Below are 23,035 nucleotides of genomic sequence, written 5' to 3'. Positions count from 1 at the left end.
TTACCTCTTTTCTCTATATTCTTTTCTTTAACACCGTCTCTATATTAACAATTTCGTAAAAGGACAGAGGGAAAGAGTATCATAAGTACCTATAATGTGTTAGACATCAAAAATATCAATTACCTACATTTTTTCTAGACTATGGGCATGTAGCTGTCAGTCTAAATATATCAGTGGTTATATGTGTTAGGAACTAATTTGTTTATTTTGTGGTGGCAACTGGTCCCATGAGAAGGTAGTAGTAGAATGTATCCATTCTTCGTCAGGGGCTGGGGGGAAGGGGAACCTCTGCCACCTGGGCTGGTTCCATAGTGGGCTACCTTGGGCTGGGTCACTAGGCTACCTGCATTTTTTTTCCTTTAAAATGTTTCTAGTAGGCTGCTGAGTCAAATCTCACCCCTTTGGCTAAAACTTACCAGCCAGCCCCTGTTTTTGGTCATGGGTTATTTAATGTTAATTTATTGAAGCATTCATTATAGTTGGAAAGGCTTAATGATTGGGTTCCCATAAATAATGCACTTGGCTTATCCATTACTTTACTTTTTCAGAGTTGCTTGACCTCTGTTGTGCTTTCTGTGTAGTGTACAATTGTATCTACCAAACAACTTTCTGGGTTTCAAGGGCAATAAAAATAAACAACCTCATCTGATTGTATAACCACATGGCTGCAAAATATTGATGGAAGGAAAGTAAAGCAGTATATTTTCATAAACATTCCATGTACAAGCCGGGTGTAGTACAAATTAACGGTACTGACTACCCCGACAGAGGACAGAGGTAATCACATTCCTCATGTCGTTCTGTCCTCTGTCGGGGTAGTCAGTATCGTGAAACTGACTACCACCGATACAAGCCATTCATTTAAAGTCATCTGAAGGTAGAATCCTGCATACTGTTATTTATATAATATTCCAAGTACTGGAAGGAAATATTCCAAGTACTAGGGGGAAATAATCTCTTTGTGATAATTCTTGTGTATTTTTTCTTTTATGGGCTGATAACTCTAAATTGATTGACCTGTGAATAAAAATAATTTGTTTCCAAATGCCCTTAAAATGTCTACAGCTTATCTACTCCATGTAAATGGGAAGTTCATTGGAGGGAACATTGTCACCTGTTTGGTTTGCTTTAAACAGATCAGGCAGTAAGAGGAGTTTCACAGAACCCCAGGATATGAGAAAATCTCCTCTATTTCTATCCCAGCACAAGAGTGCTAACTGTGCCTACAGACTATTACTTTTCCCTCTTCAACTCACCTGAAACTAGAGATGGGCGGGAACCCGAACTTTGGCTATTCGAGTACCGAGCTGAGTAGCTCGGTACTCTCCCGTCCACTCCGAATCGAAATCGAGGCCGCACGCCATCGTGACGTCGTCGGATCTCGGGGCTCGATTCTCACGATACTTGAAGATTATAAATACACGCCTCCACAGCAATCCATCGCCATTTGACAGAGGGAGAGAGCAGGGTGTATTCACAGGCTGATTAGAGCAGGGACAGAGAATACAATATTTTTATTCCAATTGCTCTAACAAAAATCGCTATAGAAGAGAGGAGGATAGAGTATTATAATTTTGTTTTAATATTTGGCACTCCCCAGTGCTTTTGGGGTGTCCCCCATAATTGTGCATAAATATTTCTGGCTGTCAAAAGTCATATCTGTCAGCAGCATCTATCAAATAATTTTTAGCACTCCTCAGTGCTTTTGGGGTGTCCCCCCTAATTGTGCATAAATATTTCTGGCTGTCAAAAGTCATTTCTGTCAGCAGTATCTACCAAATAATTTTTAGCACTCCTCAGTGCTTTTGGGGTGTCCCCCATAATTGTGCATAAATATTTCTGGCTGTCAAAAGTCATATCTGTCAGCAGTATCTACCAACTAATTTTTAGCACTCCCCAGTGCTTTTGGGGTGTCCTCCCTAATTGTGCATAAATATTTCTGGCTGTCAAAAGTCATATCTGTCATCAGTATCTACCAAATAATTTTTACCACTACAAGTGCTTTGCGCTCAGAATGGATTCAAAGCAGTCCACATATGATCAGAATGAGCAACCAGGTTCTGTTACCAGTCCTGATGTTAGTGTTCCCAGTACGTCATCTGGCCAAGGCGATGTCAAACAACAGAGTGTTTCCAAATCAGTGCAAAAAACAAAAAACAAAAAAAAATGTACTGTATTAAAGCGAAAAAGAAGTGTTACTGAGCAAAAGTTAAGTGCCGATAAAAAAAAAATTGCAAACATGCCATTCTAAACACGCAGTGGCAAAGAGAGAATGAGGCCTTCACCTTTGGCTATTAGTGGCAGATCCCCAAAAGTTACCCAGCCTACAATTGGTGCACAACTACTGTTACATGTCAAAGCCGAGCTGCAAGATAACAGTAAGGCATTAGAGGATAATGTTTGCTCTGAATCAGAAATGACACCAATCCCTGTGGAGAGTCCATCCAACAGTGGGTGTCTAATCGTTAACATTCTGTTAGTGTACCCATAAAGAAGGGCCCTTTCAGTAGTTCTGCTGATGTGTGCCTAAACAGCCCGAGTGTAGCCGGTGATACACCAAGTGAGGATGACACTTTGTCTTTAGAAGAGGATGTGGGGGAGATTTGGGTATCTGACGATGAGGATGCGGTTGATTGTGTGAGTCCTGCAGCAGTGTGGCACCAGTGGGAGCAGTTCTGGCACGTGAGGTTCTGGCACCAATATGCACTTTCCAAACACAAGCAGGGCTGACGCAGGGGGCAGAGCACAACAGATTAACATCTGGGCTGGTTTGAAAGATTTTTTTAAAAAATGTGTGACCTTGACCATAACTCCAACAAATCCTACTATTAACATGCAAAGGATGGTGGAAGGCCTATCAGGGATTAAACTGTATTTTTACTAATTTACAGTCATAAGGTTTGGGTGTAATATACACCCAAAGATGAGTGCTCAATTGCTAAGAGTCATTGATGAAGAGGAAGACAAGCAGGCTTGTCTATAAAATTTGCAAGACCAAGTAATTTGAATTCCAAAAGTAGTGCACAACTACTGTTACGTGTGAAAGCCGAACTGCAAGAAAACACTAAGGCCAATCCTTGTGGAAAGTCCATCCAACAGTGGTATGTCTAGTCGTGAGCATTCTGATAATGTACCCATAAAGAAGGGCCCTTTCAGCAGTTCTGCTGATGTGTGCCTGAACAGCCCGAGCGTAGCCGGTGATACACAAATTGAGGATGCCACTTTGGAATTAGAAGAGGATGGGGAGATTTGTGTAGGCGACGAGGGCGCTAATGATGGTGTGGATGATTAGGATGCAGACAGATAACAAACTGCCTTTGTCCATTTCTTTTAATATTCGAATTCTAGTCTATGCAGGCTGCTTCTTTTCTATTTTAATACGAGTGGATGGGGGGGGGGTCTGATTCAGACAGATACCAAACTACCTTGGTCCATTTATTTTTTATATTGTTCAGTCTATCCAGGCTGCTTTTTTTCTATTTTACTCCTAGTGGAGAGGGGATCTGATGCAGACAGATACCAAACTACCTTGGTCCATTTATTTTTTATATTGTTCAGTCTATCCAGGCTGCTTTTTTTCTATTTTACTCCTAGTGGAGAGGGGATCTGATGCAGACAGATACCAAACTACCTTGGTCCACTTATTTTTTATATTGTTCAGTCTATCCAGACTGCTTTTTTTCTATTTTACTCCTAGTGGAGAGGGGATCTGATGCAGACAGATACCAAACTACCTTGGTCCATTTATTTTTTATATTGTTCAGTCTATCCAGGCTGCTTTTTTTCTATTCAACAGTGGAGGGCTGGGGGGCTATAGAAACAGAAACCAAACTGCCTTTGTCCATTTCTTTAGATATTTAACTATAAGTGTAGGGTGTAATATACACCCAAAGACGATGGCTGCATTGCCAATATGCATAGATGGAGAGGAAGACAATCTGGTTTGTGTGTAGAATTAATGAAGGCCTACCTACCAGGAATTAAACAGTTTTTTTGGATAATTTATTAGCTTTAAAATTACATTACTTATCCAAGAAACAGGTGGAGCACTAAATTTGGTTATTTTATGCCCAAAAACATTGATTTTCCAACAAAATAGCAAAACAAAACCAAACAAAACCAAAACCAGAACACGCAATGGCGGTTTTGCAAAACCAAAACCAAAACCAAAACACGATGGTAATCCAGATCCAAAACCAAAACACGGGGGTCAGTGACCATCTCTACCTGAAACACACATGTACTGCTACATGGGTGTTGACTCACGTAGATGTATATATCCAAAAGAAATTGTAACACTATTTTAATAATCAATATTAGTCACAATATAATCAGCATAGCAAAACTATTAGTAACAAAACATTAATATTGTACAGAGTGGTACAAACACTGGATGGTACACATGATACCAACAGAGAGAGAATTGAACCTTTGCCAGGCACTGAAAGCATTAGTTTTACTTGGAGTCCCAAATCGCTGGCAGTACAACTGTCCAATGTGGTAGCACAAGCATAATCGGCTTTTGGGAGACATAAACCCATGTTATAGTTCCTTTGGAAAGGGTGTGAGGATTGCCTGGATTTTGATCTTATTGAAGGGTGTTGTCACTGGAAAACTGGTCCATAGCAATGAGTACTGCCCACCTCTCCCTTTACCCCTCTTGGGATCAGTTCCTGCAATGGAAAGTACATACAGGGAGCAATGCCTTGTTAACCTCATTAGCTGGGCAGAGATAAGTTACTTCTCCCACTTTAACCCATTGGGGAATCTTTATTCTCCAGCCCTCGATCATCAGAATGTCACTGTCTGACTCATCTCAAGATGCATTTAATTGTACATCACTAACATCAGGCTTACAACAGGGGTAACAAGTATGTATACTTATGGACCATGATAGCGTAGCAAAAGTTTATAGATAATGCTGAGATGTGCCATACTGGTGTTAGTATTATATGTGAATGGAGCATTACCCTATTTGTACACAATATAATAATATAATAGCCAAATTATATATTAATTAAATAATGTGAATAAATGGGGGATTTGCCTTTGCGGAAAAAGCCAGCTGCGCACAAACACCAAAGAAGAGTGGGTGTGACCTAGAGCTGAGCATGGGGGGGAGGGTTCGGGGCAACAGAAAAATGTTTAGTGTACTGAACAGGTTAGTATTCCTGCATATGCGGTTTTGATAACAGTAGAAAAGTGTAATGTTGATGCAGCAAGTTTTATATTGGGTGTCAGGAAATTGTATTATTGGATAAATAAATAATAAAAATGACAGTGTCTAATTTACAGTGCTGAAGAGCTGACGATTGTGTGTAGTGGGACTGCCTTCACATTAGCGTGCAAACACACCATTACTAGTGTGATTCGTAACAGACATCGCTTGAACCAAACTGGTTTCCTAGCTCATGAGTCCCACAATTTAAACATTCTGGTACATCACATCCCACCCCTCATTGTACCACACTCACTCTGGTGATTTTTAGAGGGATCATGCAAATACAACTTACTAATTTTATTTACAAAACAGCGATCACACCAGTCACAGTCACAATAATATTATACAGGTAATAAGTTGTAACAACATCTAGTGGCTTTTCTACTAAAATTCCACTGTGTGTCACACTATTATTTTAATATTACAGGGGTAGACTATTTACAACCGCTCCAAAGTACCAAATTCTGCCTAAATATACTTCAAAAGATCATACACAATACTTAATAAGTATAAACAAGTGATACTGTGGGTGAAGATATTACAAGCTCTTATGGTTTCTCAACAACAGAAAGTAATAGTGTTTGGTAACATCAAAGAAACAAAATAAAATCAATACTTAAATTTGTGATCCAGTTGTCTTTGAGTCTTCTTTTTTCCAATAAAACTCTTCCAGCAAAGCATATATGTGGGAAATAAAAATATGTACAAATAGTGTTACACAGTTACAGAACTGTGTAAAAAGTTTAAAATGAATTATGACATTTTCCACTTCAGTATCAAATCCAAGGAATTCAGGGTAGTGTCCCCAAATGCAATGCACTCACAAAAAGTGTATAAGGAAAATGTGTTCCAAATAAAGTGCAATTTGCTGTAAGGTGGTCCTTTACACTTTAGACATCACACGTCTTATTCCCTATGGTAATATGCTGCTATATTCATATAGTCGCTACCAATAAACATTGTCCGACGCAATTAATGTGGTTCCAACGCACAAAGAGATTTATTAAATTTAATAAAAGAGATTTAAAAAAGAGATAGCAGGGTTACAGCAAACTATGATGATGCATAAAAGGGTATAACATTTTACAGGGAAGAATATCCGAATACATTAGGCAAGTGCCCCCTGGGCCCAGGTCTGGATTCAGTCTTGTAGTCTGCAGTCAAAAAGAACTTTAATTTAACAAAAAACAGTGATGGTGTCACAATTTACACAAAGATAAACTTAAGTCTTTCTTCATTGGTCCAGGGGTCAAGTCAGTCCAGTACAATGCGGATGATACGGCTGTTCAAAGGATTCTTCTCCAAAGGAGGGGGGCAGCTCACTTCAACAGCTGAGCACATGTTGTGACTGAGGGAATCGACCTAATCCAGTTTAAACCAACTATAAACATGTGCTGCCTACAGTATTATAGAGTATCAATCCTATTTTATTCATAACTAGCGATCTCTAGGTGTGATCGCTACGCTCCGGATTTCTACTGGTGAGATGAGGAATGATGTACGACCGAACACTATACATTTCTTAGTACTTGAATCACAAATACCTGCAATGTAAATTTATCTTTGCATAAATAACCTTTAAGTTTTACCAATAAACTAATGTGAGTTGGAACTTTAATAAATGTGTGCTTTTTACAAAATGTAAGTGTGTGTTGTTTACCTGTGCGATTAGGTCATTAGATGTGGCGTATTAATCGCAATCACACGGTAAACTTATATTAATTTATTTAGCTGACTTCATCCAATTATTCAACTTCCACAATGCTTGTAATATTATTTTTTTAGACATATTAAGAATTATTTATGGTCTCTTGAAGTATATTTATTATTATTTTAAAATGTCTTTTTAATTTGCATTGTTTAATTAAATTAATTAAAATGTTACTTCCATGCACACACATATGGGGCTGATGCAGAGTTGATCTCAAAATGGGAGTAAATTACTCTTTAAAAAAAGAGCACTGAAAACTAGCCTATTTCCACTTATATAAAGATCTGTATGAATATTCATTCGAATACGCACTGATTTGCAGAGGCACATTTGCGTCTGCTTGCTTTCTGAGCATGCACTGAATGATTTCACGCAAGATACACTGCGCAAACTGTGTACATCTCACTCTACATCAGCCCCATTATCTCTCACTGATTCCTCCTATAGTTATGAGTTGTGCTAAATATCCTAATGAAAAGAAGAATACAGAGACAGGGTGGGAAAACATGAGTATTGCTTAAATATAGGGATGTGCACCGGCGACTTTTGGTGTCTCGTGTTTTGTGTTTTGGATTCAAATTTTCTTGAGGTTTTGGGTTCGGATTTGTTTCGCAAAACACCTGCCGAAAGGTTTTGGTTCGGATTTAAGGAAATGGATTCGGATTTTTTTTTAAAAAAGCATAAAAAGTTCCAAAATCAAGTTTTTGGGCTTATTTTCACTCCTACGCTATTATTAACCTCAATAACATTCAATAACAATCATTTCCACTAATTTCCAGTCTATTCTGAACACCCTCACACCTCACAATATTGTTTTTAGTCCAAAACGTTTCACCGAGGTAGCTTTCTGGACTGCATAGTGGAGTGGTCTCGGTACCCAATTTGGTACCGGGGCCACAATATAATAAAAAAAACCTCAATTGTTCTGAATTCCACCAAACAAGTATCTGGACTGCGTAGTGAAGTGGTCCCCACAATATAATAAAAAATCCCCCAACTGGTCTGAATTCCACCAAAAAAGTATCTGGACTGCGTAGTGGAGTGGTCCCCACAATATAATAAAAAATCCCTCAACTGGTCTGAATTCCACCAAACAAGTATCTGGACTGCGTAGTGGAGTGGCCCCGGTACCCAATTTGGTACCGGGGCCACAATATAATAATAAAACCCTCAACTGGTCTGAATTCCAGTGCACAGATGGCGGACATCGGATGGACGTCTAAAACCAACACAGCAGTTAAGGGCGCAGTTCCTCTTTTTTGTGACTGCACAAACAATTAATGTAGTAATAGAAATGTCAGGTTTGTTTTTTTAAAATATAGAAAGAAAGAAGGTAGTACTAGAAATGGCAGTTTTTTGTTTTTTTTTTTAAATAGAGAAAGAAAGAAGGTAGTAATAGAAATGGCAGTTATTCGAATCCCCAGGAGAGTCTAAGTGGGGTGAGCCACAGAGAGATTATTTTCCTCAGTTTCTCTAACAGGTTGTCAGTGTTGTGCCTCTTCTTAAAACCTGTGATACATAACTACACACACTCGGCAAAGCTTTTACAAATTATCTGCGGCACAGGAGATCACCACTGGACTGTACTTTAATAGCAGTACCTATTATTTTTGGGTACAGCAACAGTAAATGATCGTAGTTAGACATTTAAATAGCAGTACAAGCTAGATTTTTTAAAATTTAGTAATATTTTTTTCCAATTATTTTTGGAAAAATTTTTATTATTTTTTTTTATTTTTTTTCAATTAATTTTTTATAATTTTTTTTATAAATTTAAATTTGTTTTTTTAGAACTTTTGGATAACTTGGAAATAACAATGCCCTTAGCAGAACAGACCACAGGACACAGGAAATACAGAAAGAAAGAAGGTAGCAATAGAAATGGCAGTTCCTCTTTTTTGGAACTGCACAAACAGTGATGAAAATGAAGGTGGAGCTGGTGGCATGTCACGGTCCTCTTCAGAGGACAATCTCCTGACCAGCAGGTCTTTGCACCGCTGTAGACTTGTGTCCGCTGGAAACAGAGACACAACATACGCTTTAAACCGAGGATCGAGAACGGTGGCCAGAATGTATTCCTCTGACTTTTAAAGACTGACCACCCTCGGATCCTGGCAAAGCGTACGAAGGGCTTCATCCACAAGAGCTACATGCTTGGTGGAATCGCAATGGTGTACCAGCTCCTCCCTCACTTTCTCCAGCTGCTTCTGCAAAAGCCTGATCAGGGGAATGACCTGACTCAAGCTGGCAGTGTCGGAACTGACTTCTCGTGTGGCAAGTTCAAATGGCTGCAGAACCTTGCACAACACGGAAATCATTCTCCAGTGCGCTTGACTCAGGCGCATCCCCACTCCTTTTCCTATGTCGTAGGTGGCTGTGTAGGCTTGAATGGCCTTTTGATGCACCTCCATCCTCTGCAGCATATAGAGGGTGGAGTTCTAGCACGTCACTACCTCTTGTTAATTTAGATTGCAAGGCTTGTAAATACTTTGAAGATAAAAAAAGCAGGCTGCACAGACTGTGGAGCTAGAAAGTGAAATTAAATGGACCACGTTACTTTGGTGGCTATCTATGCCCCCCCCCCCCGCCCTACACTTGTAGTTGAATATAAAAAAAGCAGCCTGCATAGACTGTAGAACTAGAAATTCAAATATACAAAGAAATGGACAAAGGCAGTTTGGTATCTGTCTGCATCAGATCCCCTCTCCACTAGGAGTAAAATAGAAAACTATTCAGCCGTTATATAATCTAGAATATAAATAGAAATTGAGAACGACAATTTGGTATCTGTCTGCATCATAATCATCAACATCCTCCTCAGCGCCAGCTACATCAATATCCTCCTCCCGGTGTACAACATTCACACCTTCATTAGTCAAATCTGTAACTGGACTGTGGGTGATCCTTCCAGCATATGCAGAGGGCGTGCTGCAAATGGTGGAAGGAGCCACCTCTTCCCGTACAGTGATGGGAAGGTCAGGCTTCGCAACCACCAACACCCTTGGACTCGCCTTGGAGATTTGTGATAATTTCTCTTTAGAAGGCAGAGTTGTTTGCTATGTTGTTGCTGACAGCATAACTCTCTTAAATTTTTTGTAGAGGGGGGGAGGAGGGCTTAGTTCCTTGGGTGAAGCTGAACGACTAGTCATGAACATGGGCCAGGGCCTAATCCGTTCCTTGCCACTGCGTGTCGTAAATGGCATATTGGCAACTTTACGTTTCTCCTCAGATGATTTTAAGTTTCTCTTTTTGCTACTTTTACTGAACTTGGGCTTTTTGGATTTTACATGCCCTGTACTAGGAGATTGGGCATCGGGCTTGCCAGACGACGTTGATGGCATTTCATCGTCTATGTCATGACTAGTGGCAGCAGCTTCAGCATTAGGAGGAAGTGGGTCTTGATCTTTCCCTACTTTATCCTCCAAATTTTTGTTTTCCATTATATGTAGCACAAGAGAGTGTACCCCGAAGCCACACACACTCGGCAAAGCCTTTAAAAATTATATGCGGCACAGGAGAGTACCACTGGACTGGAGTTATACAGCAGTACCACTGGACTTATACTGCAGAATCAGTGAAATTTGTAATATGGCAGTAACAACAATGGACTTATACTGCAGAATGAGTGAACTTTGTAATATTGCAGTACCACTGGACTTATACTGCAGAATGAGTGAACTTTGTCATATTGCAGTACCAATGGAATTATACTGCAGAATGAGTGAACTTTGTAATATTGCAGTACCACTGGACTTATACTGCAGAATGAGTGAACTTTGTAATATTGCAGTACCAATGGACTTATACTGCAGAATGAGTGAACTTTGTATTATTGCAGTACCAATGGACTTATACTGCTGGATTGGTTTTGCAAATTTTGTTATAATTACTTTTTTTTTTTGTATTTTTTTTTATAAGTTTGTTGTTTTTTTTTTAAACACTTGGGAATAATGGGGAAATAACTATGCCCTTAGAAGCACAGAGCACAGGACACAGCACCACTGGACTGAATAGGACACAGCACAGGACCCAGCAGCACCACTAAACTCAGCAGGACAGAGCACAGGACACAGCACCACTGGACTGATACTGCAGAATGTGTGAACTTTGTAATATTGCAGTACCACTGGACTTTTACTGCTGAATGTGTGAACTTGGTATCATTGCAGTACCAATGGACTTATACTGCAGGATTGTTTTTGCAAATTTTGTTGTAATTAATTTTTTTTTTAATTTTTTTTTTGTATTTTTTTTATAAGTTTTTTTTAATTTTTTTAAAAACTTGGGAATAATGGGGAAATAACTATGCCCTTAGAAGCACAGAGCACAGGACCCAGCACCACTGGACTGAACAGGACACAGCACAGGACCCAGCAGCACCACTGAACTCAAAATTGACAGAGCACAGCACACAGCACCACTGGACTGATACTGCAGAACACAGCACAGCACAGCACAGCACAGAACTAAACAGCACAGCACAAGATCTACCAGGACAGAGGACCACCTAACACACCCTCCCTCTACCCTGATCAATGCCCAAGTGAAGATGGCAGCGACTAGCGGGAAATTTATAGGATCCGAGTATCGCGAGATCCGACAGCGGGATTATGACTCCGAGCCTCGGTTTCAGGTTTTCATTTGGCGCCAATACCCGGATCTGTCTCGGATCCGACTCGGATCGAAAACGTTCGGGTGGGCTCGGATTTCAGAAATCCGAGTGCGCTCATCTCTACTTAAATATAATTTAGTTTATATTTATATTTTAGGTATATTTTCTGCAATTTGGAGCCGCTTGTCTACAATACAGTACTTTTAAAGCATTTTCCTGCTTTCCTTACACTGCCCTGTCATTCTCATCTTCATTAAATTGTTTTGCAGTGTTCCTCACAGTGATTATCGGAGGAATCTCTAGGACAGGAGGGTCCAACCTTTTAGCTTCCCTGGGCCACATTGGAAGATGACGAGCTAGTTTGGGCCGCACATAAGATACACTAACAATAACGATAGCTGATCATCCAAAAAACCATTGAAAACATAGTTAACATATACATATATATATATATATATATATATATATATATATATATATATATATATCACTTTTTTTCAAATCCCCCTATACTTACCTTTCAATCGCCCTGTTCAAAAAATCCTCTCTAGTTATTATACTTTAATCACTTTTTGTATTGTTTCGATGCAATATCAATAAAGTGCATTTAAGCCAGGCATTGTATATCAGGGTGCCCTGACCAGGCCTGCGGTACCTGACATATACACCACTGTGACCCCAAATTGTCACCTGTTTTGATAATTACACCACTATGTTGGTTAAGGGATAACAACTTATAATGGGCCAAAGAGAATAATATATAATGCCCCATTAGTAATACAAGTAGAAGTATGTAGCAGGAAGATAAGGTCCATGATACTCCAGGACCAGGTGACTTTTATTCCCTTGTCAGCGTCTCTTGAAATAATAAAAAAAATCCCCCTTAACTTACCTTTTAATCGGCTTGTTCTCCTGTCCTCTTCTCTTCTTTTCTCCAATTCTGTGCTGCTGATTGTTCTTCTCGCGCAGGTGTCTCCTCTGTGCTGCGCTCCGCAATGGATGTTGGGCGTGATGACATCACGCCCGACATTCACTGCGAGCACCGCTCAGAGGAGGAGACAAGGGAGGAAGCCGGAGTACCAGCTGACGTGACCGCGTGACCGCAAGGTAGGTATTTTCTTTTCTTTTTTTTTTTGCAGGATTTTTTTTTCCATTAACAGCGCTGCCCCCTTGCCACAACCAAAACTCCTTCTGGGCCACATTTACAGGCGTGCTGCGCCGTGCTGGACAACCCTGCTCTAGGACCATGTATGTATTGATGACATTATTCTCAAAGCAGCAATTATTTTATTTTTTTTACTTTCTGATTTTTGGAATTTTCTGGATAATGAGTCTCAAGTTAACAGATCCCATAACTGTACATTGTTTATAGTTCCTGGTGCATTTTGTTTATAAATGATTTACAAAATGCTACTATAATATTATAAATGCTTTGAATAGCATTTTAAGATGCTGTTAATAGCAGGAAAAGCTTATACACATACTGTATGTTATTAGATATGTTAGATGAAGATTTCATAGATTGAAAACTTTTTATTAAAGTGGCTAGCTATGAAATGATAGGTAAACATTATCAAATCATGGTCACATACAAAACACACTTAGTTTTAAGTGTGTATATTATTTTGTTGTTGTGTATATTATTTTTAAGTAAGACTTATCTACAGTATAGACATACACACGCCCCCCAGGTCGAGGAAGTATCAGAGGATTGTCGTGGATCTGTCGGAAGTTTATACACACTGCACAGCGGAAACGAGATTGGAACGAAAATATTAAACGGTACGACCAACCAAATGAGGCGAGAATCGTCCACTTGGGCAGACTTTCGACCATCGTGTCACAGCACACACTGACCCGACTTTTGAACGAGCAGTCGTATGTCGGCAGTTTGAGCCGATTATTGGACGAAAACAGTGTAGTGTGTACCCAGCTTTAGTCAATAACAAAGTGCTTAAGAACAAAAGAATAGATGCAAGAGCATCATAATAACATGTTAAAATGTAATCAAAAGTGTATATTTCTGTAACAGGCTCCTGCGTTAGCCCTTGTCAGGGCCAAAGGGATGCTCTTCTTATTGACGCCGCGTCCCGGCAAGTAGTTTGACACCCAGAGCACACGCGCAGCTAGGTCTTATGAATTAACAGACTTATGCGGCTGATTAAGGAGGCTGGTGCTCTGCCCTGTGATTGGTCCCTTTCTGTATTTAAGACAGCGAGGGCTTAGCCTCCCTGACGGTTATAGCGTTTGTGTACCATGTTTGCTGACCTGCTCCTTGTTCCTTGTGGATACTCTGCCTGTTCTGATTGAACTCTGATTGCCACTGACCTTTGGCTTTGTTTCTTGGATTCTCCCTGCACACTGCCAGCCTTGACCTTTTGGCCCACCTGTGACTATCCTGCTTGCCTCTGACCCATGACCTCTGGCCTGACCCTGATTATCCCTATGCTGTGTCTGTTTTCTCTGCTTCCTACCACCACGCTACGGTGACTGCACATAAGCTTTAACTACACTAGAGTTAAGTCCTGGGGTCGTTCAAGTACCTAGGAGTGCAACTAACCCTACAGGAAAGGTGGCTGCTATAGGCAAAGGCCTCACAGTCGTGAACTACCAATAGTTGTCAGAGAAGCAAGCATTATGTACATATTAAATGCTGCTTCTGAATGAACTGAAACCAATTCTATCCGGAACCACGTTTACTGTGTGATACCCTTCTATGCTGGGTACATTTTGGAGTATACTAATGTATCACCGATATTGCTGCTTACACAAATAAATCAGGGCTGCAATGACTGACAGCTCATAAGCTGTTTTAGAATGTTGTGTCAATCAGTTGGGGTGAAGGTTCCAGCTCCTACTACTCACCTGTACCTTATTTCCTGGAAACATACCTGATGTCTGTCTCATGCCTGGACATACTACTAACTTATAGTTCCTGAGAACTCCTGGCTATTGCTGTGATTTGGCTTCAGTTAAGTTACCTGCTGTGTTTTCATTATAATTTACCTGCTGTTTTGCTATACCTGTAAGTCCATTGATATATCAAGCCTGAGCTGGTCTCTCTTTATTCTGCTTCACCTGGACTATGTTTTTTTTACTGTAATAAACAGTTTAATGTTTGTATCACATTTCTGGCTCCATAGCTATAATTATAAGGAATTCGTTTTTGAACAGAATCATAACAGGAACTAATAAAGAAAAGGACGATAACCAAATAAATTGCCTCCATATATATTTGACCTCTGTTACTGCAGAAGGTAATACTGCTGGTGGAGAACTTCTGATAACCGGTTATTAACCGTCAGATTTACAGTTACAAGTGTTAAACTCCACACATTTCACCGTGTCTTATGTACTAAAGTTACATGTATCTAGTGTTACGAGCCGCGGCGGTGCCCCGCCGCTGCGACTCTCCTCCCTCCGTCCCGGCCATCACTATGACGACCGGGACGTCACTTCCGGGGCCCAGCCGACCGTTGCCGTCGGACGCTTGTCAGTTCAGCGCCGCGTCCCGGCATTACAGGGCAGCCGGGCGCATGCGCAGTAGCTCAGCAAGCCTGCGGGCTAATTAATATTATGCATCAGAGAAGGCGATGAGTGGAAGACGGCCTTCAACACTCAATCTGGCCATTACGATTATTTGGTCATGCCCTTCGGCCTGTGTAATGTGCCTGCAGTCTTCCAGGACCTCATTAACAAGTTACTCCGTGATTTCCTGGGTCAGTTCATAGTGGTGTATCTGGATGGCATCCTGATTTATTCTCAGTCTCTCTCTCAACACCGTTATCATGTCAAACAAGTTCTGCTTAAACTCAGAACATCATCTCTTCGCCAAGCTTGAAAAATGTGAATTCGATGTTAAGAAAGTGTCATTCCTAGGATACATAATCTCTCCTGATGGATTTTCTATGGATCCTTATAAAGTCCAAGCCATTCTGGAGTGGATACGTCCCACAAATCTGAAAGTGATCCAAAGATTCCTAGGCTTCGCTAATTACTATCGGAGATTCATCCGAGATTTCTCTGATCTGGTGGCTCCCATCACTGCTCTTAGCTGCAAAGGAGCAGATCCTGGTAATTGGTCTCCAGAGGCCATTACATCATTCAAAGCTCTTAAGGATGCCTTCACTACTGCTCCGGTCCTCAAGCATCCTAATCCGCAGTTGCCATTTATCCTGGAGGTGGATGCCTCGGAAGTAGGCGCTGGTGCTCTCTTATCTCAGAGGGACCTCGGTGATCATAAAGTGCATCCATGTGCCTTCTTTTCTCCCAAGTTTTCGGCCGCCGGAGTCAACTACGATGTGGGCAATCGGGAATTCCTGGCAATCAAGTGGGCATTCGAGGAGTGGCGTCATTGGCTTGAGGGAGCAGTTCATACAATTTCAGTCTTCACTGATCATAAAAATCTGTTGTACATTAAGTCTGCCAAACAATTAAACTCCAGACAAGCCCGATGGGCCCTATTCTTTACCCGTTTCAATTTTGTCCTAACCTACAGACCTGGTTCTAAGAATACAAAGGCGGATGCTTTGTCCAGGAGCTTCCTACCTCATCAATTACTCATGAGTGAACCTTTACCTATAATTTCGGCTTCTATCATTAATGCTGGGCTGACCCAGGATTTAGGGAACACCATTCGTCAATTCCAGAAGATTGCCCCTGCTGAAACACCTGCCGGGCATCTTTTTGTGCTGGTGCACCTCCGTAGAGCTGTCCTCACTGAGGTCCATGAGAATAAATCTGCCGGGCATCCGGGTATCTCTAAAACCCTAGAAATCCTTATACGCTCAGTATGGTGGCCTTCACTCTCCTCGGATGTTGAGAGTTTTGTCCGTACTTGTGAGGATTGCGCAAAAAATAAAACCTCCAGGATCTCTACTTCAGGTCCACTTATGCCGTTGTCTACGCCTATGAAACCCTGGACACATTTATCAATGGATTTTATCGTGGATCTGCCATATTCCTCAGGAAACAACACTATTTGGGTAATAGTGGACCGTTTCAGCAAAATATATCATTTTGTTCCACTGACCAAGCTCCCTAGTGCTCAGGATCTGGCTGTGCTATTTGTGCAGCATGTCTTTCGCCTCCATGGTCTACCCACTGACATTGTTTCGGACCGGGGTTCCCAATTTGTTGCCCAGTTCTGGAAGTCCTTTTGTTGTCTTTTGGGGATAAACATCAGTCTCTCCTCAGCCTATGATCCTCAATCCAATGGCCAAACTGATAGGGTGAACCAATCATTTGAACAGTTTCTTCACTTCTACACTACAGAGTTTCAAGACAATTGGTCATCATTGCTTCCGTGGGCTGAGCTCGCATATAATAACGCATCTCATTCCTCCACCCGAACCTCTCCTTTTTTCTGTAACTTTGGCTTTCATCCAAGATCCAATTCCTTGTCCCTGCTCAACTCCTCTGGCCTTATGGAGGTCCGTTCCACGGCTTCATTCCTCAAATCTGTTTGGACAAAAGTGCATTCTGCATTAGCTCGCGCCTCTTTCCAGTCTAAAAAATTTGCAGACCGTCATCGGAAGGACTGTTCATTTAAGGTGGGGCAATAAGTCTGGTTGTCCACACGCAATATCAAGCTCAAACAGCCCTGCAAAAAACTAGGCCCTAAATTTATTGGCCCATTCCTGATCACCAAACAGGTCAATCCTGTTACCTTCAGGCTAAAGCTTCCTCAGTCACTTAGGATGCCGAATACCTTCCATTGTTCTCTTCTGAAATCTGCTATTCCTGCACGCAAGTCTAGGCTCCAAAATTTCAGCCTGTTGTTCCGGAGGGTCGCAAGAAATTTTTGGTGGAGAAGATTCTGGACTCCAAAAAGGTCCAGGGGCAAATCCATTTTTTAGTTCACTGGAAAGATTGTAGCCCAGAGGAAAGATCTTGGATTCCGTGGAGACGATTACACGCCCGCAAACTCATTGAGGAATTTTTCAAACAATTCCCTGAAAAACCTGGATGTCGGGGTGCCTTGACCCCTCCTCGAGGATGGGGTACTGTTAAAAGCCGCGGCGGTGCCCAGCCACCGCGACTCTCCTCCCTCCATCCCGGCCATCGCTATGACGACCGGGACGTCACTTCCAGGGCCCAGCCAACCGTTGCCGTAGCAACGGTTGGACTTTTGTCAGTTCAGCGCCGTGTCCCGGCATTACAGGGCAGCCGGGCGCATGCGCAGTAGCTCAGCAAGCCTGCGGGCTAATTAATATTATCATTAGCAGAGTCTGAGGGCGATTACAGAGCTAGGCTCTGATTGGCTGATTCCTGTATTTAAGGCAGGGAGGGCTTAGCATCCCTGCCGGTTATAGCTTCCAGATTCCTGTGTTGCTGCCTGCTGCTGTACTCCTGTACTCTTGGTGTTAAGCCTTTGGATTTTTGCCTGCCGTGTGTGACCCCTGCCTGTTTCCTGGATTTGTCTTTTGCCTGTGCCCTTGACCATTTGGCCTGTACCACCGTTTCTGCTGATTTGCCCGTGACCTCGACCCTTGGTGTGTTTCCTGACGATTCTTCCTAACAAGTGACCTCTGACCTCGGCCTGTTCTTTGGAATTGCTGTCTGCCATTACCCTCTGCTCCTGGGTTCCCCGCAGCTGGTACACGCCACACGACCCTCTGTAGTCTGCAGCCAAGTCTGTCCCCACCACTAGGGGCTCCAGTGAACACCTGACTATCAGAGTAGACTCCGGGTGGTGTTGTACTGGTTGGAGGGGTTCCTGACATCTAGTAGGATAAATATATATTGTATTGATTCAAGTTTGGAAATTGTAATTTTATAGATGTATAAGTAAGAATAGAGTGAAAGTAGTATAATAATAACAACTGAATGTTGCCATTATTAAATGTTTCAGGGTAACATAGCATAAGTACATTGTTAATAAATAGCTTAAGACAAAAAGATTATTATTAATAATAATAGTCAGTAAACAGTATTAGAAAACAAGACAGTAAATTAGCTAGTTTAGTGATTGCACTAAGAATAGGTAATTCATAGGGAATGTAGTCATATTTCATTCTGTCGACATGTTTAAAATCTCAACATTGTAACTATCGACAGTAGAAATGTCGACAGTCACAGTGTCGATATTGAAAGAGCAATGCCAGGGAAAATAACAGTCTGGCAGAATATAGTTAATATGAAAGAAACAAACATTAACACCAAACCTAGATATGGAGAAAAAACAACCATAAAATATTGATTTGGGTTTGTTATAAGCCTACAAGCATAAATAATCGTATTGAAATTAAATTACAATAACAAATTGCAAGCGCTCCTCATCGTGGATGATCATGGATAATTTAAAACTTTTGTCTATTTTAAAAAGACATCTATCATTGGTAAGTGGTACAAGAACCAGTCAGAGGGGAGCTCTACGGGACTTGGTAACAGAACTCAATTAGAGGTGGACACATATCTGCTCAGAACATAAATAGGAAAGGGCACATGTAATAAGGGTATTTACATGCATATGTGGAGTCTGACGTATTTCAAGATGTGTCCAGCTCAAAAAACGTAGCACTTCCATCAGACTAACATACTGTCAACTCTACCTATACCGTACAGAAGTAGCTAGTGTAAAATACATCCAATTCAGATTTAGAGTGGAGCTAATGACACATTTCTCGAAAAAGTCAGTTCAAAGCAAATACACTATGCTCCCTTGTTTTTACAACACTTCCTTATATAATATTGTGTATGAATAAGGTAGTGCTACAGTATCCGTGAGTATGACGTGTGTACTGTGGTTTCACCATTACCAAATAACACTTTTAATACACTTTATCTCTTGTAACAATATTATTTTCTTTTTGTGAAAATATACTTTTTCTTAACTCTAACAGGGCATAAATACAGAGCTCTTCAAGCACTGTTTCAAGTGAAGTGTGCATTATATAAATATATATCTTTGGCATCATATGCATTTTTGTTCTCCATTACAAATTATTCTACTTCTGTACACCAATTCCACATTGGTCAAATGTATAGCAAAAAGCAACAAATCTGCCCCCACAGTCCTAATACACTGACATTTCTAAGGGTTACACTACTTTTCCACATTGGTTAACTAATCTTCTCTGATCTTTATTTGTAATATGCATGCGTCTCGTAGAATGTCATAAACGGGAAAATACTGCAATAAACAGTTTTTTGATAACTTGGGTTTTGAAGCAAATGCAGCACCTGTTTGTTATGTCTTCAAAGATACATCATTCTGCAATTATGGTGTTGAAAACATAAAATTCTAAATACTCTCTGAAGCTACTCATAGACACTCACATAGATTGGCCAACATTTAGCATTTAGCCATGAAATACATACAGTGTCATGCATACAACATCTGACATGTACACGATATGAGCTATAAAATATTTAGCTTGGTGTATATCCTCTCTTCACAATGATAAACATTTTCAGTCTGCTCTGAAGCTAGGCCTAGCTCCTCCTCTGGAGTCAGTTCTGGCTCCTGCTCCTATTCTACAGACAGCTCTAGGACATCTTCCTCTCCATGTGAGGGGGCTGAGGACAAGAGGGTGAGAATGGGAAACCACACTTTATACCAGGGATTCCCAAACCCAGTCCTCGGGGCTCCCCAACAGTGCAGGTTTTCCGGATCACATGTGACATAATTAGGACCACCTGTGGATCTGTTACTTATGTGTCAGTCAGTAATGAATACACCTGTGCTCCAGCAAGGAGATATGGAAAACATGCACTGTTAGGGAGCCCTGAGGACTGGGTTTGGGAAACCCTGCTTTATAGTATAAAAAAGATGCTAATCAATACAAGAGACACTTGTGTTTTAGAATAATTTTAGTTCATATTTTACTAAAACAATAGGTTCCTAGTGCCCAATTTGCCAAAACTGTAAATGTGTACCTACTAGGACAAGGGGAATATATATAGATTCATATTTATTTGCCATATTATTTGCCATATTTCTACATTATGAAGGAGGCATGGGTACTGCCAGAAAATTTGACAACCAAGCTATGTATGTATAACAGGTCTACAAAAACTATGAAGGGAAATGTTTAGCTCAGGTAGGTTGTAGACAGGGAATTTTCACAGATACTAAAGAGCAAATTTTAAAAAATATATTAAATGAATACAGTTGCAAGTGTATACCGTATGGCAGCAAATGTTTTAGGAATAAAAGGCAATGTGGTTAAATAAGAAAGTATTGCATATGATTAGGGACAAGAGAGCAATTACCTTGTTAAAGCTAAAAATTAATGATGTAAATATAAGAAATGTAGCAAAATCTAATAATAATGAGGAGAATATATATATATATTTATATTATTATTATAATTATATTAATATATATTTATATTATTATCTTTGATTATCTTTTATTTATAAAGCACCAACATATTTATGCAACTCTGCACATTCAGGGGATCATGATACATATAAGTAGCATAAAATGACATGAAACTAAAAATATTTATAGTTATATTTATATATAAATATTTAAGTTGATGGTCATCGCTATCAGTTCATAATACACACCAGTGATCGAGCACCTGCAATTTTTCCATCTCCTGAAAGGCGCATATGCATCTGAATTTCAGTCTACACACGTCGCTTTTGCTCCAACATGCCCTTACACACCCACTTCTTTCCCTGTTCCGTCTCTTCAATCGTAAGGGGCTATATATAAATAGTAAGTGGCCTAAAACACAAAGTGTCAATATTAGCTGATATCATTAAGGCTGGGTACACACTACAGTGTTTTCAGCTGATTATCAGTCAAACCACAGGATAAACGACCGTTTGGCCCAATATAGCATTAATGTGTACGCTACAACGAAGAATGATTATCGTTCCAAAGCACATTGCATCTTTTCATTTGACTTTAAAAGTAGACTAAAAATCTTGTTCTATGATGGAACGATGTTGCTCAGTTCTGCAGTGTTTAGGCACTTATGACCGGCAGTGTCCATAGAACTCTATAGAGTTTACAGAGTCACAATCTTTTCCGCCGATAGTTATTACATGAAGAGACAGATCTGAAGGTCTATGGCATGGTTGTCCAACCCATGCGGCCCAGCACGCCTGTAAATGTGGCCCAGCAGGAGTTTTGGTTGTGGCAAGGGGGCAGCGCTGTTAATGAAAAAAAAATCCTGCATAAAAAAAAAAAAGAAGAAAATACCTACCTTGCGGTCACGTCAGCTGGCGCTCCGGCTCCCTCCCTGGTCTCCTCCGTGCGGCGCTCGCAGTGAATGTCGGGGGTGACGTCATCACACCCAACATCCATTGCATAGCGCAGCACAGAGGAGTCACCCGCGCGAACTATCAGCAGCAGTGAAAGATTATCCAGTATCTTATTGTTGTTACTCTGAATTTGGACTTTCTGCACCATGCAATTATGAACTAGCTGTGTTCTCTGTATGTATCTAATATAAATATTAAGAGATGATTGTATTTTTAATATTTTAAACCATTTTAAATGTGCAGTGCTGAGTAGGGTGAAAATATCACCCACTGTTACCCTCATCGGAGGCTGCTCCATGAGCTATTTTTCCCGCCACCCTATGTTTAAATCTCTGTAGATTTCTATTAGTCCTCCTGATGCTACCTAAATCGGTGACCATTTCAAACTGGTCAATAAAAAAAAATGATTCATGGGTGCAGAAAGAGAGGAAAAAAAAGTTTTTGGCATTTAATTCCCCGAACCCCACTAAGGGGCAGATGCAGGTAAGTTAAATTGTAGCTGGTAATGGGACTACTGCTTTAATCATGATTTTGCAACAGGTTTCCTAACTCTTACTAACTTCATTTCCAAGTAAGTTTAATATGTTAACTATGTTGTCTATGGTTTTTTGGATGATCAGCTATCGTTAGTGTTAGTGTATTTTATGTGCGGCCCAAACCAACTCGTTGTCTTCCAATGTGGCCCAGGGAAGCTAAAAGGTTGGACACCCCTGGTCTATGGGGAGACGTATGTGGGGGTAGACATGTGTGATTTCTACACTAAGTGGGATTTTCTCACAAAGTGGACGAAAATGCACAGTTAGACAACACAGTTGGACAAACATTGGACAACATTTGACTTGATTTTACTTCCAGCAAGAAGCTACATCTGCCACAGCCTATTTTTGCATTACTTGTCTATCTATATGGAACACTGCAAATAGGTAATTCTTTTAATCCCCTCAACTTTTGCCTTTAACTCCTTTTATCACAATGTTTAACAAATTGCTTTTCTTAGTCTCTTTTCATGGCTTGATCTTTAGGACTGTGTCATCTTTCACCCCTCCACCAACACAAACATTTGTTCATATTGCACCTGCATTACTCCACTCACCTCTAGTTAACACCCATGAACTGCGTCCTATTTATTATCTCTAACAAGTACAACCTCCACTTGTCGCCAGAAAATAAAAAGTCACACATCTTAAAATCCCCTTGCCTATCTTTCTCTCACTCTGCTTCTATTAGCTGGTGATATCACCTAATCCAGGTCCCCCACACTCCTTACACA

The sequence above is a fragment of the Mixophyes fleayi genome, chromosome 4, assembly GCF_038048845.1.
Source record: "Mixophyes fleayi isolate aMixFle1 chromosome 4, aMixFle1.hap1, whole genome shotgun sequence".
NCBI lineage: Eukaryota > Metazoa > Chordata > Amphibia > Anura > Limnodynastidae > Mixophyes > Mixophyes fleayi.
The sequence above is the reverse complement of the archived record's forward strand: the minus strand, read 5'-3'. Positions refer to the sequence as shown.